We start from the raw sequence: 17,338 nt of genomic DNA on the forward strand, positions 1-17,338 counted from the left end.
ACACATCAGATTAACATGCAAACTTAGTTCTTCAGTATAGCTGGGTTTATTTTGTTTTAAGCAGTGCGTGGAGCAGCGTCCGCGAGGACAATGCTGATTAAAGATTTAATTAATCGCGACGTATGAACTGGACTGACCACATCACTGCTCTAATTGCGGCTATTCCTCAGCTTCAGTATTTTAACTGTTATCAGAATAGATCCTCTAGCTGGCGGAGGGCTTCATGCAGACCAGCGGTGATCTCTAGAGCCCGGACAGGAGGTCGCAGGACGCAGTTCTCCGCAATTCAGATGTTGGCGAATCGTCAGACTTTGTAATTATCGGTTTCCGAAACTCACCTTTAACGCGTTTCAAAAGCCTCGCGACTCCGTCAGGCGACCAGAAAATTGGGGTCTAGCCAAGACACGTTGGAGCTCTGCGTAGTCCCGCTGGTAGGAAATATTTGGTTTGCAACCCTGACGCAATGCTTGTCTAATACCGCCTCCCTCCCGCTTGCTGAAGCTTTTTATCCCCGCTTCGAGCCCACTGCGCGCGTGCGTGCACGCAGTGCGTGCGTGTGTGTGCGCGCGCGCTTGTGTGTGTGTGTGTGTGTGCGCTATACCCACACAGCCTATGGTACAACCCTCTCTACGACACCGACAGCGATCAAGTGACAGCAGAAGTTGGAGCAAGACGCTTCCCGACGCACACGCAGTCTGCAGAAGCGATGCCCATTTTCGTTTGTGTTGCGTTTGTTTTCAAAAGTTATGATCCCAAATCTCCAAAAGTACAGTAGTCCCAAATAGAAAACTGGCATGTAAAAAAAAACCTCATAGCGTAACATTTAAACGACCCCTTTAAACACATTTATATTAAAACCGATATGGATAAAAAAAAGGTTTCCTTAACTATCCTGCATATGAAAAAAAAACCCCATTATTGACATAATGCATGGCAGGGGTTGTAGAAGGGTGGGCAATGCGCTGCAGCAGCAGCAGCAGGGACCCAGGGCCCATTATGTATGTGTAGGGAGTCGTGTACGGGCCTTCGTCATGTGCTGCGTTCCCACGCATCCACTGTTTACCAGTTTGCGCCTTTTGACAACGAGCAGCTGCTCGAAAGGCTTTTCCTTTGTGACCTATACCCCTGACCCCCCCACCCCCACCACCACCTTCACAGGGAAACGTATAAGTCGAGGATAAACCTGCCGACCACCTTGCGCTTTAAAGCCACTTCTGCGCGTAACTTTCTATATTAGACAGTCAAGCCTTGGCTTTAATGCTTCTTCTTTTTTTTTTAAGCGCAAAGCCCCGTGTGCAAAACTGATGGGGGTAAATGGACTTGCTGACGATCCTACTCCCCAACAACTAGGCTACAATGTATCTTGTTATTCTACTCCCCAACAATTATCATTACGCTACAATGTATCTTGTTATTCTATTCCCCAACAGTCATAGGCTACAATGTATCTTGTTATTCTACTCCCCAACAGTCATAGGCTACAATGTATCTTGTTATTCTACTCCCCAACAACTAGGCTACAATGTATCTTGTTATTCTACTCCCCAACAATTATCATTACGCTACAATGTATCTTGTTATTCTACTCCCCAACAGTCATCATTAGGCTACAATGTATCTTGTTGAATCTAAATAAGCAGCGAGCGAGGGGATATAGCGCGCGCTATAATTATGTTTTTATAACAGCAGTATATAAGTAAATGAGTAAGGTGGTCTCAGCAGCGACTTCAAGTTTTCACGCAAGGCCTGTTAACACCGCTTTTACTCTTTCACATGTTTCTAAATTAAACATTATCCAAAGTTGATGTCAGTTCAAATTGTGTTGCAACACAAATTCACAAATCAGGGCTGGCCGTTACCGTTATCTCCGTCGCGCGCGGCGGTTATTATCATAATGTCAATTACAAATCGACTTTAATTGGGAGTGTGGACGTGCTATTAGGCTCGCTGTAATAAAATCTGTGCTGATATCCACATCGGAAAAAAAACACAAACCCAGGAGCGGGAAACGGTTCCCCAGTTTCACACGTGTCTCAACACTGGAGGCGGTGACCCCAAAGTTTGAGTCCCCCCCCCCCCCGCAAGACGTCCCGATGTTTGAACGCGCCCATTGGAGATGATCGATGGCGATCATTTAATAATGCTTAGCATCACACCGTGGTAAACAACCTAATTGGTTGGGATTAGATTAAGATCAAAGTTTGCAAGTATAATATGATCAAATCCGGCTGGCCTAAAATGATGATTATTATCGATTTCAGCCAGCTCTTAAGTCACGTGACTCCGTCGTCTGTCTTGCCGCGTTTTTTAAACAATTAATCGTTAAAAAAATGATAGTGCAATAATACAAAATTGGACTTAAAAAAGGGTAGAAATGTCCGCACAATGCTGATGTTGCACAGCTGCCGTGCGCCCCCCACCTCAGCCTAAACCAGACGGCAGGAGCCTCCGAGGTCACGCTGCCACCACCCTGGGTAGGAGGAGAAAGAGAGAGCAGCTCGTCTGAAAAGTGTGTCTGCATTAATCACAGCGTGGCATCAAAGTATGATAATCACCTGAACACTCTATTAAAATAAAAGTGGCAGCCCCGGGGAAATCTCACCTTACTCTTTAATTGTTTTGAGGCTTTGATAGGCTGTTTAAGCCAAGATTAATTTATGCATTCTTAAATAACCCTACATATGATTAATAAGCTTGAAAATTAAAAAGAATGTGCAAAGCAATTATAATAAGTAGTTGGTCATCACCTCACAAGATAATATTGGAAAAATGCAGCATATAGTATATATATGTGTGTGTGTGTGTGTGCGTGAGCGTGCGCGTGCATATGTGTGTGTGGTTTAGGCTTTATTAGGTCATAGCCTGATTGTATTCACTCTAAAAAAAAAAATTGGGCTGTCCGTAAGGAAAAGGTGAGAGTGAGAGTGTACGTACGATTTAAAAGACCGAGGAGAGAGAAAGCGTGGTGGTGGTGGCGGTGGTGGTGGTGTGGGGGGGGGGCGTTTAATGATGTACTGTTTAAAGTTAGTGATAAAACAAGCAGAGTCGGCTAAATATTCTGGATCCCTTTAGCGTGCGAGCCTTGACCCAGTGAGTCAGCATCCTCTTCCGAAGCTGGCCAACAGCGAGGTACTTATTGCAAACGACTCCCTGTCTGCAGTACCAATGCAGACCCCCGATCAAGACGCCAGCCCGACAGTTTGGAGCCCCGGTGGCCGCCATGTCCACAGTTTTGTTCCAGCCCGACAATGAAAGGGACCCTACGAGGACCGGAGAAGACCCGGAAGCCGCCGCAGAGAGGCGGTGAAGGAAGGGACACTTGCTGAAGGCTTTGCTAATGTGTAAACAAGACATCGCTCTGGTGTTGATTTGTCTCCCGAAAGCCCACCCCTGGGTCCTGACCCCCACGTCTTCCATCACTAAACGGCACATTTCATCTCACAAGAGGGAATGTGGCAGTGCACTGCTTTATGTGTCCAGAGAGAGAGGGAGAGAGAGAGAGAGAGAGAGAGAGAGAGAGAGAGAGAGAGAGAGAGAGAGAGAGAGAGAGAGAGAGAGAGAGAGAGAGAGAGAGAGACAGACAGACAGAGAGAGAGAGGACGGGTGTTTGAATCTGTATATGTGTGTGTGTGATGGTTTGTGTGTGTGTGTGTGTGTGTGTGAGAGAGAGAGAGAGAGAGAGAGAGAGAGAGAGAGAGAGAGAGAGAGAGAGAGAGAGAGAGAGAGAGAGAGAGAGAGAGAGAGAGAGCGAGAGAGAGAGAGAGACAGACAGAGAAAGAGAGAGGGAGAGAGAGAGAGAGAGAGCGAGAGAGAGAGAGAGAGGGGACGCGTGTTTGAATCTGTATATAGGTTTGTGTGTGTGTGTGTGTATGTGTGTGTGTGTGTGTGTGTGTGTGTGTGTGTGTGTGTGTGTGTGTGTGTGTGTGTGTGTGCGTGAGAGAGAGTGAGAGAGAGTGAGAGAGAGGGAGGGAGAGAGAGAGAGAGAGAGAGCGAGAGAAAGAGAAAGGGAGAGCGAGACAGGACGCGTGTTTGAATCTGTATATGTGTGTGTGTGTGTGTGAGAGAGAGTAGATGAAGGAGCACATGGGGAGCGGTGTGTTTCTGAAAGGGAGGGGGGGTCAGGAGGAGGAGGAGGAGGGGGGTCATCACCGCATCAAATGAGTCTGGGTGTAGGGTGTAGGCACCCTTTTGTCACAGACAGGGACTCATCTGCCAGTCCTGAGCTGTCAGGTCCTGAGGGAAGAGCGGGAACAAAGGTGCTAAAAGGCTGTGTGACAATGACGGCGCTCCGAGGAGAGCCTTCAAGAGTAGGACGCAGCCTGCGCAGGAAGAGCCATGCCAATCACTCCGCAATTAACGCTGCGTTCAAATCTAGAGGGCCTCGCGCGGGCATTCTTGGATAGCGACAAGGAGACAAAGCCACCACGGCGAGGGTCGGTCCACGTCTCCTGCTCTTCCTCGGTACCCTGTACCGGCCCTGCGGAACACCACGCCCAATGGGGACCCCCCTGAGCACCCCCTGACTTAACCATGTGCATACTGAAGAACACCTGAAAACGTGTGTGTGTGTGTGTGTGTGTGTGTGTGTGTGTGTGTGTGTGTGTGTGTGTGTGTGTGTGTGTGTGTGTGTGTGTGTGTGTGTGTGTGTGCAGGGATAGGTCAGCTGTTGCCCGATGCCTCAGTGTGACATGTTGCCCCCCCCCCACTGGCCTTGGTATGAATCACATCAGGAAGGATGTTTCCCCCTTCTCTGTCTCCCTCTCACCTTTACCTCTCGCATGAATGAACAAGAATAGTAAGGTGAGTGGTCTGCCCACTCAGCTCTTTATTCGCGGGCAAATCTCTGCAGGAAACCGCCAAGACATCCCCCCCCCCCGGGAACACTGTGCGTAAAAGAAGATGGTCGTAACATCCCCCGTCTGGTCCCTCACTAAAGCGTCAGAGCTACGGAGACGTTCTGCATCCATTCCGTTACCAAGGCGTCAGCTCTCCTGCAGGAGTGAATGGAGAGGCTCTGCGTGTCATCTGCACGCACAAATTGGATTTTGGCGCATGCACTTGCACGCAAAGCGTCATATCGTGCTATTTGTACGCAGATCGGTGAGACGGGGCCGACCAATGAGAACGAGTTATAGATTTTGAGGCGTCCGCCGTCTTGATTTATACAGCCATGCCCAGTTGAGCACTTTCTCTTGCATCCATCACATACCGCTGTTCTCCGGTGACCCTTCATCACGACAACTGCTGGCTTTAGTCCCCTCCCCGTCCTCTCTGGCTGTATTCGGGAAGCGCCAAGTTCGTTGTGCCTCGGCATCTAATCCTATAGGTGGACCTCAGAGAGAGAAACGAGAGGACGTCTGCATGCAGCCAGCAAGCAGTTTCTACAGTGTAATGAGGACTCAAGTGAGAATGGGAATTATAGTAATGATAACAAAGCTCTCTATTCATTGTAGCTTGAGGCAGTATCGTAGCGCATTACCATAAAGATGCGATGTGCTTGTGTCGCTGGGTTTTTGTGAGGGAGCAGGCCAAAGAGATAATAACTATTAGTAGATGACAGTGCTTTGTGGGATTCCAGCTGTGGAGCCCAAATTTCCATACAGATAGAATGGCTCTGCGTGGATGATATGTGTATATGTGTATGAGTATGTGTATGTGTATGTGTATGTGTATGTGGGTGGGTGAGTACATGGACTGCCCGCACGCACACACGTGCGCACGCGCGCGCGCGCGCACGCACACTCGTGGCCTCGTGAAGAGCAAAACCGTGGCGATCAGCTCGCTCTCGTCTCTCCCCCTGTCACCATTTGGGGACGAGGCGAGTGTCTTCCGAGAGGAGGCCGCCGCGGTCTCTGCGGAGGAGCTGTCCTCAGTGCTGAAACTGCCCACCGGCGCTCTGCGGACAGCTCTGAAAGTCACCGGCTGCGACTGAATAGCTGAGCAGGAGGACCAGTGATCGCCGTCAACATCACGTGCACGTGAGAGGGGCCTGCGACCATGCCTGTCTGCACTAGGGATCAAGGGGGGGGGGACCCCTGCGGGGGGGGGGGACCCCTTGCCTGGGCGGAGAACGACGCTCTCAAGGTCATCATGGCTAACTTTTGAAAAGCACACATACCATGAAGAAAAAAAAGCTTTACAATGAGTCAAACATGACTTTGGCTAATTTGACACAAGAATTGATTCAGCCGGCCTTCTTTCCACGTGAGAGCCCATCGCTGTGACCCAGAAAACGCATGCAAGAGGATCAGGAAGTGGGAGATAACCGTGATGAATTGCGTACGGGAGAAAGTTAAGCTAATAATAGCGACGGAGGGAGCGAGACGGGACTGAACTCTGCTCTGTCCTGCGTTCCAGCCAATCTGCTGGTGTAAATAAGTCCACCAACATCTGTAAACAGCCTTGCACGTGTTTTCTATGAAACCCACACAGCTGTTTAGAGGGGGACCCCCCCAGAGATTGGCCGGGGCGGGGGCCGCAATCCCGGGACTAAGAAGCCTTTGGTTGACTTCCAGCGGCGGACACTGTGTGGCTTTATGTAAGAAAAGGGCTAATGGAGAGGAGACAAAGACAGTTAGAGCAGCACGCGGGAGGACACCAATCACCCGGTAATTATCCCCTGGTGTCTGAACTGCCCAACTCGCTGTCCTTGATAGATTCACCTGACCCAATAACACAACACACAGCCACAGTGGACCAGAGGCGGGATAAAGACAACACAATAGATAAGCCAGGGATCAGCAATGAGACAAAGACCTAACGTGTGGCTGCTACAGTGAAATTAAAGAAGTGAAAGACTGAGCCAATCCTGTTCCTGTGTTACATTAATAGCCCGGGAGCTGCTTGAGAAACGGTAGGTGCGAGGTAAAGTGGGATTCAATTTCATTTGATATGAAAGAAACACCCCATGGCATCTCTCTCTCTCTCTCTCTCTCTCTCTCTCTCTCTCTCTCTCTCTCTCTCTCTCTCTCTCCCCTGCTCACACCATTCTGCTACCTGAGAGTGATGTATTGTGCCATTTAAATTAACAATGGAATGACTTATTCTAATAGACCGCTGCTCAGAAGAGCCTCACACATTTACTGGGATGGTACATCATCACCCCTGCTACACACACACACACACACACACACACACACACACACACACACACACACACACAGACGCACGGCGGCACTTCTAAACCCCAGGCTGGGCAGTGTTGCGTGTCCTTCCGACCAGATAGCCAGACAATCTAGCCAACATCCCATCCAACGGCGGACATTCATGCCGTCATTAAGGCGGCTTACGACGACGGGAGCGGGCGAGTGAGACCACTGAGCCCCGCCTGTCATTGCAAAAATAAATCACTTAGCACATCTGTAGGTTGAGTAAATATACATGTTGTTTCCATGCCCCGGCTGGCAAGTCAAGTCAATTTGGCAAGACAAAGAGGAGCAGCAGATACACCAAAGTCAGCCGAGGAGGACAACTCTTTGGTCTCTCTCTCTCTGAGTGAGAGGCACAGAGATGGGCTCCTACAGCCTTAGTGCTTCAGCATGCAGAGATGGACTCCTACAGTCTTAGTGCTTCAGCATGCAGAGATGGGCTCCTACAGCCTTAGTGCTTCAGCATGCAGAGATGGGCTCCTACAGCCTTAGTGCTTCAGCATGCAGAGATGGACTCCTACAGTCTTAGTCCTTCAGCATGCAGGGATGGGCTCCTACAGCCTTAGTGCTTCAGCATGCAGAGATGGGCTCCTACAGCCTTAGTGCTTCAGCATGCAGAGATGGAATCCTACAGTCTTAGTCCTTCAGCATGCAGGGATGGGCTCCTACAGCCTTAGTGCTTCAGCATGCAGAGATGGGCTCCTACAGACTTAGTCCTTCAGCATGCAGAGATGGGCTCCTACAGTCTTAGTGCTTCAGCATGCAGAGATGGGCTCCTACAGTCTTAGTGCTTCAGCATGCAGAGATGGGCTCCTACAGTCTTAGTGCTTCAGCATGCAGAGATGGACTCCTACAGCCTTAGTGCTTCAGCATGCAGAGATGGCTCCTACAGTCTTAGTCCTTCAGCATGCAGAGATGGGCTCCTACAGCCTTAGTGCTTCAGCATTCACAGATGGGTTCCTACAGTCTTAGTGCTTCAGCATGCAGAGATGGGCTCCTACAATCTTAGTGCTTCAGCATTCAGAGATGGGCTCCTACAGCCTTAGTGCTTCAGCATGCAGAGATGGGCTCCTGCAATCTTAGTGCTTCAGCATGCAGAGATGGGCTCCTACAGCCTTAGTGCTTCAGCATGCAGAGATGGGCTCCTACAGCCTTAGTGCTTCAGCATGCAGAGATGGGCTCCTACAGACTTAGTCCTTCAGCATGCAGAGATGGGCTCCTACAGTCTTAGTGCTTCAGCATTCACAGATGGGTTCCTACAGTCTTAGTGCTTCAGCATGCAGAGATGGGCTCCTACAATCTTAGTGCTTCAGCATTCAGAGATGGGCTCCTACAGCCTTAGTGCTTCAGCATGCAGAGATGGCTCCTACAGTTTTAGTCCTTCAGCATGCAGAGATGGGCTCCTACAGCCTTAGTGCTTCAGCATTCACAGATGGGTTCCTACAGTCTTAGTGCTTCAGCATGCAGAGATGGGCTCCTACAATCTTAGTGCTTCAGCATTCAGAGATGGGCTCCTACAGCCTTAGTGCTTCAGCATGCAGAGATGGGCTCCTGCAATCTTAGTGCTTCAGCATGCAGAGATGGGCTCCTACAGCCTTAGTGCTTCAGCATGCAGAGATGGGCTCCTACAGCCTTAGTGCTTCAGCATGCAGAGATGGGCTCCTACAGACTTAGTCCTTCAGCATGCAGAGATGGGCTCCTACAGTCTTAGTGCTTCAGCATGCAGAGATGGGCTCCTACAGACTTAGTCCTTCAGCATGCAGAGATGGGCTCCTACAGTCTTAGTGCTTCAGCATGCAGAGATGGGCTCCTACAGTCTTAGTGCTTCAGCATGCAGAGATGGGCTCCTACAGTCTTAGTGCTTCAGCATGCAGAGATGGACTCCTACAGCCTTAGTGCTTCAGCATGCAGAGATGGCTCCTACAGTCTTAGTCCTTCAGCATGCAGAGATGGGCTCCTACAGCCTTAGTGCTTCAGCATTCACAGATGGGTTCCTACAGTCTTAGTGCTTCAGCATGCAGAGATGGGCTCCTACAGTCTTAGTGCTTCAGCATGCAGAGATGGGCTCCTACAGCCTTAGTGCTTCAGCATGCAGAGATGGGCTCCTACAGCCTTAGTGCTTCAGCATGCAGAGATGGCTCCTACAGTCTTAGTGCTTTAGCATGCAGAGATGGGCTCCTACAGTCTTAGTGCTTCAGCATGCAGAGATGGGCTCCTACAGCCTTAGTGCTTCAGCATGCAGAGATGGCTCCTACAGTCTCAGTGCTTCAGCATGCAGAGATGGCTCCTACAGTCTTAGTCCTTCAGCATGCAGAGATGGGCTCCTACAGCCTTAGTGCTTCAGCATTCAGAGATGGGTTCCTACAGTCTTAGTGCTTCAGCATGCAGAGATGGCTCCTACAGTCTTAGTGCTTTAGCATGCAGAGATGGGCTCCTACAGCCTTAGTGCTTCAGCATGCAGAGATGGCTCCTACAGTCTCAGTGCTTCAGCATGCAGAGATGGCTCCTACAGTCTTAGTCCTTCAGCATGCAGAGATGGGCTCCTACAGCCTTAGTGCTTCAGCATTCAGAGATGGGTTCCTACAGTCTTAGTGCTTCAGCATGCAGAGATGGCTCCTACAGTCTTAGTGCTTTAGCATGCAGAGATGGGCTCCTACAGTCTTAGTGCTTCGGCATGCAGAGATGGCTCCTACAGTCTTAGTGCTTTAGCATGCAGAGGTGGGCTCTTACAGCCTTAGTGCTTCCGCATGCAGAGGTGGCTCCTACAGTCTTAGTGCTTCAGCATGCAGAGATGGCTCCTACAGTCTTAGTGCTTTAGCATGCAGAGATGGGCTCCTACAGTCTTAGTGCTTCAGCATGCAGAGATGGCTCCTACAGTCTTAGTGCTTTAGCATGCAGAGGTGGGCTCTTACAGCCTTAGTGCTTCGGCATGCAGAGATGGGCTCCTACAGTCTTAGTGCTTTAGCATGCAGAGATGGGCTCCTACAGTCTTAGTGCTTCAGCATGCAGAAATGGGCTCTTACAGCCTTAGTGCTTCAGCATGCAGAGGTGGCTCCTACAGTCTTAGTGCTTTAGCATGCAGAGGTGGCTCCTACAGCCTTAGTGCTTCAGCATGCAGAGGTGGCTGCTACAGTCTTAGTGCTTTAGCATGCAGAGATGGGCTCCTACAGTCTTAGTGCTTCAGCATCTTGTAAAATCCTCATACATGCGCTATGCGACGCCGTTGGTAAAACAGAGATCTACATCACTCTGGCCAAGGCCTCGGTCAGCCGAATACAAATGAGGATACAGTGGGTGCTCTGTGTGTCCCTGAGGGGGGGCGTACAGAAATAGACCTGAGAAAAGAGAAAAGAACAGCTTGATTGATGCCGCTACACTCTGAATAACGACCGGTTCAGAGGTCAACCTACTTCAGTGGCACGCATTATATCATTAATTACAGGCATCAATAAACAATACGACGTCCTCCATATGTCTTAAGTCTGGCTATTTCACCCCCCCTCCTATCCTGGATCATTTCACAATTAGCAACTGTCACACGCGTTACCTTAAAGCCAGAAACAAAAGACACGCCGTACCGCACTTGTTACCTATTGATCACCTTCTCTCGGCATCACACCGAGCCTCGCAGAATCTTATAGTAATTACACGTGATGAGAGGAGCACATTTCGATCCCACGGTTACATAAGCAATTAAAATATTATTCATTACCTCTTAAATAAAAGGCTGGTTCCGGAATCCCATTAAATTTGGGATAATTGTGTGTGTTTAATTATAAGCCGTGGCAGAAGAGGGAAGTTTCTCGGAAAGTGCCGGAGTGCGCTGTGACCTACATTGCGGTGGAGACATTTTGTTTTAAAAGTGACCTTGCTCTAAAGCCCCGGCTCAGAATAGCTCCGATCGCTATCCACGGTGCACAGACCCGCTATCACCGCACCGCACCGCGCCGTTAGCGGTGAATGGGGCCACCGCCGCGTGCCTTGCAGAGCGGTGATTGGCGTGTGAGGTACAGGTACGCTAACACGGGGAGGGATATAGTATAACGCTGACCGGGTTATCCTCAGCAACAGGGCCCCTTCCCCCCCCCCCAGTTTAATGCGCGGACAAGACTCGACGACGCCGCCGCTGTACGAAGGACGACGGCTCAAAAAGCCCGTTGCCATCTTGATTCTGATCGCTCCAAATCATTTCTACGAGTGATTCCCTCCCAGAAGAAGAAGAAGAGGAAGAAGAAGAAGGAGAAGAAGAAGAAGACGAAGAAGAAGACGAAGAAGAAGACGAAGAAGAAAAAGGGCACCCATGTTATTTGTTAGGGATACTATGACGTGTCCGTGCATATGCATCGGAGCGTATAGGATGTCTCGCGCACGCGAACCCGCGGGCCCCGCTGCCTCCCTCGGAGAGGCGCGAGCAGCCAGGGCAGTGGCTCGCGCCTGCAGGCAGCCATAGGGCAGCCGGAGTGAAGCTATCTGCCACTCCTGTGCTTCATTAGGAAACAAAATATAAGGTTTCCAGTCCATTAGGAATGACTTTAGGAGTGAAAGCACATAAGACGGCGACTCACCTCATCAACAATGCATGGCAATAACAGCGGAGGATGAATGGGAGTGAGGAAGGGGCGGGCGGGGGGAGGGAGGATGGGGGGAGAAAACAGCATTAGCTTATAGTACACAACGTCTTTACAGCAGAGTGGGGGGGGGGATCATTAATTCAATAAAATGAGGTCAGATTAATCAAACGCCTCAAACTCTTGTGATAATATTACTGGGGGCGAATTTTCTATTACATCTAATGGCGTCTAATCTAATACTGGCAGTTAAAGGCTTGGGCATCTATTTATTGTGAAACACAATTTGGGAAGTTTAAAGGGAAGCACTGAAGCATGGGTGCAACATAACCGCCAGGAAGGAAGGTAAAGATCTTTTCTCCCTCCCCATTCCCCTTCCCCTCCGAGTCGTAAAAGCTCCCAGCCAGCCCGGAGTCTGGAGCGCGGAGCACAGGCACGAGAGGCAATATGTAATTAGCGTGTCGTAATCAAAATGACCCACTCGGACACGATCACCAAGAGAAAATTGCCGCACCGCCGGTGGCAATCTGCGGGCACGTGTTAACACCGTCAGCATAATGAACGTACACTAATGTTAATAGCCCCGCCTCGCACGTGCAGATGAAGCGCAATGTTAATTTCACAGCGCGTCTTTTGCTAACCTGGAGATGGGGGTGGGGCTGAGAAAATGTGTATATGTAAAACCCTTTTCTTTTCTTTTCTTTTCTTTCTTTCTTTCTTTTTTTTTTTTGCAAATGGCTTGGAAAAAGGAAAAGTCGTCCTTCCCCCCCCCCTCTTTTAAAACAATGACTGAAAAAGCTCCATTCCCCTGCCGCACGTCTCCAGCGAGCTACTCCGCGGAAATCTCACTTTCAATTAAAATCTCATTTGCGCGGAAGTTGAAACGAAATCACATGTTGTGAATTAGCACATGAATTTGCATATTGGGATGTTTGCCAATATGCATAAAGAATAATTTACATTAAAGACTGGTTTTCTCTTAAAGGATCTCATCGGTGGTGTCAGTGCAGTCATGCACGAGTCAGACCAGAGAGTGCATACAACCTGATACTTGGCAGCCTGAAAACACTGAAAAGCTCCCATATAGTCATGGATGCATTTGGAGGAGTCTCCTTTCACGGTAGACGGAGCCTTCTGATGTGGTTGCAGACTTTCTTCGTAACTTTATGAAAAACTCATTTTCTGGTAGCTAACCAAACACTCCAGTAATAAGTTGGCGAGCGATAACAATGAAAACAACAAAATGGTGTACGAGGACGTCCTTTCACTTGAGCTTAGCAGACACAAATAAAATAGTCTATAATCCTCCAATTCTTCTAAATCAGGTTTTAACCGATTATTTCTCTGGTTGTATGATAACTGTCCATGAAACAAGTCATCCTTCAGATTTGCCAAGGCTGTATCTGGCTAGGCTATCCTTGGTGGTCCTGCACCCAGCTATCCTTTGGGCCTTGGGTTGTCCACAGTAAATTACTTGCTCATTTTGCAAGGGCTTTTCTGACAAAGAGGCACCGCTGTTATTGATTCATTCTTTCAATTAAATAAAGCTTTGCTCTCTCCCCTCCTTGTAAATACCCAGAGACCCCCCATCCAACGCCATATCCATTCCTCTTGCACGGGAAACATTATCAGTCTGCACGCAAAATTAATTCCCCCACTATTGCTGACATAACCATAATTGCAAACTACACAGAGAGAGAAATTGGAAAAGGGTTTTTTTTAATATACAATTTCCAGGTGTATTCTCCATTTGTTCAAGTCAATAACATTTTTTCATTAACATTTGCAATAATAAAGCAAGTTTTGTTCCCTGCTCATTTCCTTTTTAATTCAGCATTCCAAGACTTCAACTCTCCCGAAACTGATACGTGCCAGTTTCTCGTTTAATTCGAACGTCTAGATGAGATTAATTTGACATATCAGCGACACAAACATTTCAATTTCCATATTTATCGGCTGAATGAGCCACGACTCGCAATAGGTAAGAAGTGTTAGCGTGATTGCATGTTGGCACAGCACTTTCTTTTAGCAACAAGACGTGAGCAGAAACAATGGAGGCCGTTGGACTGCGCTTCTTCTCATTTCCGCTCTTTGTTGAGCCGCCTCTTCCCCACAGCCGAGCCATTTTGAGAACGAAGCCATCCCTAAAATCACATTTCCTCCTCCCCACGAAAAGCAGCACGCACAGCTATGTGAACATTGGTATTCTTTTGAGCAGGCATGGCGAGAGTGAAGGGAGCTGAAAGCAGTAAGTGCACAAGGACACTCACAGACGGTCCTCACAGACGGGCCCAGAGCAGAGAGAGAGAGAGAGAGAGAGAGAGAGAGAGAGAGGGGGAGAGAAAGAGAGAGAGAGAGAGGGAGAGAGAGAGAGAGAGAGAGAGAGAGGGAGAGAGAGAGAGAGAGAGAGAGAGAGAGAGAGAGAGAGAGAGAGAGAGAGAGAGAGAGCTCCCCATCTCTTCTGTCTCCTTCATTTATATCCCATTGACAATCCTGCGGGTGAGCAGAAATCGGCGCGGCTTGGCCTCAGCTGTACCGGGGTCAGCTCTCTGCTCGTCTGTCCCGGAATTATGGGCTAGCCCTCTGCCCGAGGCGCACAGATTTAGCCGTGACCCTGGACACCGTCTCCCCCAGCGGTTGACAAATTTTATCACCACGTTTTCCCCAACTTTCCCCAGGAAACCCCATCACCACTACCGCCGCCGTCACCATCAGGGTTTTAACAAGAAATCCAGACCTCCTGAACGGGAGTCTTTTAAGGTTCACGGAAATAGGGCAGCTGAGTGGACGGTAAAGGAAAAAATAGCACGCTGCGACTCCCACGGCTGTTTCCGAAGACGAATGTTTGCACTACTAATAATTATTCAATGCCTATCTAGTTTGCAATAAACTTTTTCAAATTTCAGTTTTAATCTCTTTAAGAACTACTACCCTGTTACTTGTTCTTAGCACTTATTGTATTCGCTCATTTAAAAAAAAATCTCTTTTTTGCACTTTTACTTTAGCACTGGTTTTGCTTTTAGATGCACTTATGACCTCTGATGACAAGTAGTTCTCCTGATTTCCTATTGTAACCGGTTATTTTCTTGCCCGGTGCGGGATTCGACCCGGGGTGTACTGCGCCACAAGGCGACATCACTAACCGCTCGGCTAGATGGTCAGGCCCGTTAGATAGGGACTAACGTGTCTTATTAGTAGTTTACATTTGTTTTCGGGAAGAAGAAAAAACGTCAAATGGCCGGTGTTCGTGACAGGAAGAGCCGGGGGGGGGGGGGGGAGAGAGACATTACGCAACTATTTTGTTTTTTTGATTAGGTTTTCCCGCGGCGTGGGGAAACCTGCCGCCGCGGGCTTTCCCTCGCAAATTGCGGTCACTCACCCATGGACAAGAGGGACGTTTAGTAGGACGCGCTCGCAACTGATGTATGGACACACGGAGGACAACAACTAACGTTACATAGGTGAGGACATGCTATATCTAGCTAGCTGTATGGTTAGCCTAGTTTTACTCATGACGTTACATAGGTGAGGACATGCTATAGCTAGCTAGCTGTATGGTTAGCCTAGTTTTACTCATGACGTTACATAGGTGAGGACATGCTATAGCTAGCTAGCTGTATGGTTAGCCTAGTTTTACTCATTACGTTACATAGGTGAGGACATGCTATAGCTAGCTAGCTGCGTAGTTAGCCTAGTTTTACTCATGACGTTACATAGGTGAGGACATGCTATAGCTAGCTAGCTGTATGGTTATCCTAGTTTTACTCATGACGTTACATAGGTGAGGACATGCTATAGCTAGCTAGCTGTATAGTTAGCCTAGTTCTACTCATGACGTTACATAGGTGAGGACATGCTATAGATCGCTAGCTGCGTAGTTAGCCTAGTTTTACTCATGACGTTACATAGGTGAGGACATGCTATAGATAGCTAGCTGCGTAGTTAGCCTAGTTTTTCTCATTACGTTACATAGGTGAGGACATGCTATAGCTAGCTAGCTGCATAGTTAGCCTAGTTTTACTCGTGACACTTTTAGGATGTGACTAATCCCTAGAACAGATTCGCTACTACCTACACGCAGATTCGCTACTACCTTAACTGGTTTGTGGAGGTAGTTTATTATAACTTCACTTGTCTTTTGTTTTCCTGTCGGACTTGCAATATGTATAATCGGAGTTTGACGCGGAGATTAGCCTACGTTAGCTCTGGCAGTGTAGCGCTAGCTAGTTCACCTACACGCTGTGCTTACAGATAAGGCTGGAGAAAAAGAGCAATTTAAAGCTGTTGTTGCAAAGTGGCTGTGCCACTATTTCAATTTAGAAGACGTAGACGCTGATTATCGATGATGTCTGTGATTATACATGTTTACTGCTGGGTTTATCAAAACCATAAACCAATATTGCATTTAAGTGTTGATAATTATTATAATAGTTGATTGAAGAACGCTTATTTTAACACTTTAATGTGGAGGTGTCATAATAATAAAAGCAAAAATAGGATTGTTACGCCTATTTCCACTTTTAAAAACAAATAATTTTGCTGCCTCAACAAATGCAGATACAAATACAAATACTGGGCTCACTGCAAATTCGGCTGTATAGTGTATGACAGGCCAGCTGTTCTAAAATTTATTAAAAGTGTGAAGCAGAGCAAGGCTGAAAATGAGCGTCTGTGTTCAGCCCATGTACCCTGGACGAACAAAGGTTAAATAAAGTTAAATATAAATCAGTGTTGCACAAGGCAAACATAATGTCTAGAGGCACTACACAGGCTAATGTGTATTATTTGCTGATGTGCAGCACGAGTCAACCATAGGGTAAACAGACAACTCCAACTCCATTTCAGATGTTTCTCAGCTCTGCTTGTAAACGATACGAAGAAATAATCATGGCAAATATCCCGTCTGTCTCTGGCTTCGGCAGCTCTCATTCCTCAGTGCTGTTTGGGGGACACAAAGCCCTCGTCAAAGATGAAGAAGAAGAAAAAACACAAGTAGAAACGACGGCTACAATAAATCAGGAAGCTCTTTGCTAGCGGCTGCGTGCACATTAGACCACATCTTTAAGATTTTCAGAGCAAACCATAGAGCAAAACCCCATTACCTCCTGACACAGAATGCAAATGAATCACAACATGGGGTGAGATGGAATTAAAGACCCTTCTCTAATCAATGACAAGCCAGGATGAAACCCTCTCTTCCGTGGCTCTGCCATGGGCAAACTGCAAGCCACCAAACACACGGGCACACACACATACACACGCACAGTCACGTGCACTTTTTTATTCACAGTAAAGCCACACACATACACAGCGATAGACATACAGCAAAATGAACACACACACACACACACACACACAGACATACATACAGACACACACTTGGCACAAATTTATTGGCTTTGTTACAAGTTGACTTTCCCAAACTGGTAGAGAGGGCACACTCAAAGCGAGCCCACTGTTGAGAAGAGTCTTGTCCTAACCTGCAACCTCTGCCGTATTTCAATGTCAGAGAGGGTGCAAGTGGTTTTGTCAGGTGGATGGTGCTCGCGGTCCCAGGCTGTGTGATGTGAGGGGAAGAGCTGTCTCTGTTCTGTCGTGTTCTGCTCCGCTCAGACAGATGCA

The sequence above is a fragment of the Lampris incognitus genome, chromosome 6 (assembly GCF_029633865.1).
Source record: "Lampris incognitus isolate fLamInc1 chromosome 6, fLamInc1.hap2, whole genome shotgun sequence".
In the NCBI taxonomy this organism is placed as follows: Eukaryota; Metazoa; Chordata; class Actinopteri; order Lampriformes; family Lampridae; genus Lampris; species Lampris incognitus.